Source organism: Anastrepha obliqua, chromosome 6, assembly GCF_027943255.1.
Source record: "Anastrepha obliqua isolate idAnaObli1 chromosome 6, idAnaObli1_1.0, whole genome shotgun sequence".
Classification (NCBI taxonomy): Eukaryota; Metazoa; Arthropoda; class Insecta; order Diptera; family Tephritidae; genus Anastrepha; species Anastrepha obliqua.
In genome coordinates, this window is record NC_072897.1 from 40,154,939 (window position 1) to 40,157,466 (window position 2,528).

A 2,528-nucleotide genomic window follows, 5' to 3' on the forward strand; every position below is an offset into this window, starting at 1 on the left:
AAGGCAAATTGAAGAATTATATGAAATCTAAATGACCCGTCTTCAAAAGCAACTTGTAGCAACACCATTGCTAGGACGCTACGTCTTAAGAAGGAGGGGAGTTAACGACATGGCCTCACTCTCTGCATTTCTAAACACTTCAGTTCATGGTCAACAGACATGCATTATCAAGTAAACAACATTAAGACAATAGGACTTGTTTTCACATGCATTATCATGAACTGCAACAATAGAAATTCGGTATCACCAAAACAAACCATAAACATTCAAATAGTTATCTACAAGTAAAAGTAAACAATACACAATCAGCAACGAATTATCTCAATGGGATAACAACCGCCGCATTTAAATAGTAAATATCAGTAAGATTTATGTAACAAGTTAGTCTTAAGAATATCGGAAATAAACACCCACCTCGGCGTTAAAATATAAGAAGATATTCTTTTTTCTCATATCGTGAAAACGATATTAGCTGTTGGCTCGTCCGTTCATTCTTGAACAAGCCATATCCTGCATTACAGAACAAAAATAAAAAATTCCCCGTTCCTAAAGAAGGAAAAAATTGGATTCCTGAAAAATCGGAATAATTATCCCTTAGAGCAACGTGATAAGCAATACGAACAGCACATCCTGAAAAAAAGACATCACACTGGAATCGCAAAGAAAGCGACAAGCAATCTTCAATTAATCACGTTTATCATTGGACATAGACTCCGAAATGACTGCACAGGAAATCGCTAATCTAAGGGCACAAATCGCTGCTCGGACCACAGGACTCACTGAAACTAAACATAGATTGAGTTCTATCGCAACTTCTAACATCACATCACCAATCAATACCAGGACTGTACACCACATATCACCAATGAGTCACAAACTAACCTAGAAATTTTCAAAACGTGACCCATATTCACAGGCAATAAGAACCAATATCGTTCATGGAGAAAACGTGCCTGGGCACACATGGAAAATGTAAAGAATTACTCTACTACACCCACTTACTACACGGCACTCTCTATTATACATTCGAAAATTTTAAGAGAGGCGGCCGACATTTGAATTAACCACGACACCAAATTCCATTTTTATGATATAATAGACCATCTCGATTACACTTACGCGGACCAGAGACCACTGCATGTGTTGCTCAAAGAAATGAAGAGAATAAGGCAGGGAAAAAGAACCTTGGCAGAATTCCATTGCGAAGTCAGTAAGGGACTTAATCTTGCACTCAATAAAGTTGAGAGGGATAGCTCAGGAAATACATCACCTATGAAAGAGTATGCGAACAAGAAAGCTGTAAGGGCATTCATTCTTTGTCTGAACAGCAAATATACCGGCGACACCCTATATAGCCACAATCCAAATGACTTAGAAACCGCTTACGCTATCGCAAGTACGATATACCACGATAGCGTGAACTCACAATTCGACGTTCCGTAATATAATCAGCACAGATAATATAATAGTACATTGCAGTATCAAAACCAAGGCAGAAGATATTATGAGATACCACAAAGGTACTGACCCAACGTACAGGTGCAATGCAACTAAACTTCACCCAGGCAACAGCTCGAACCAATGGACGTAGATCCATCCCAACAAAACAGCTATGACCGCCAAATGCAAGGATTAGCTCCAAATAATCCATTTCGAGGAGATTCTCAAAAAAGAGACCGAAATCCTTCATCTCGTAACTACAACACACAACAGAAGGTGCAACGTGTGAATCAAACACGCGAAGAAAAAATGCAATCGCTTGCAGCAGAATACGGAAATGATTAATATGAAACAGGCAGTGTTTTTTTAAGGCGCATAAACGATTTGCGTGTCTGCAACGCCACTGCAGGGATACAGGCAAACTAATTAACATCCTGATCGACACTGGAGCAACCAACAAGTATATAAGTACAAAATGTAACTTCGGTGAGTCTATTTCCATAAAACCTGTAAAAGTGGAAACCCTTCACGGTTATTCAATAACAAAATCAAAAAAATTGCAACACTATTAGAACATAATATCACATTTTTTGAAACAGATGCATAAGAAGAATTTTATATGCTTCTGGGGGAACAGGGACTTAGAAAAATAAAAGCAGAGATCGACCTTTTCGAGTACAAGCTCAGTTATAAGTATAGGGCCAGGAAAGAAAGTGAATCTGTACCAAAAATAAATTATACAGTTAATAGTGAAAAGTATTATATATTGCAGAAATTGAAAAACGTATGCAAAAAAAATGAAGTCACAAACAAAGTGCTACCTTATATATTACTATCGCGATACAAGCTACCATTAGAACGAAATCCGAAGATTCTATTTGAACCAAGCAATATCCGTACCCTATGTCGGATAATGACTTCATTAGCACAGAAATCAAGAAACTTTTAAAAAATGAAATAATTCAACCAAGCAAAAGTTCGTACAACTCTCCCATTTGGACAGTCGCTAAAAAAGGTACCGATGAACAAGGGAAGCCTAAGCGCAGAATGGTCACAGACTTTCAGTAGCTAAACACTCAAAATATCAC

The 2,528-nt window shown here is 37.7% G+C and overlaps 1 pseudogene; it reads left to right on the forward strand.

Moving 5' to 3' along the window:
- The first annotated feature begins 1,155 nt into the window (after positions 1–1,155).
- LOC129250394 (uncharacterized) lies at positions 1,156–1,866 on the forward strand (annotated as a pseudogene).
- Positions 1,867–2,528: the final 662 nt, after the last annotated feature.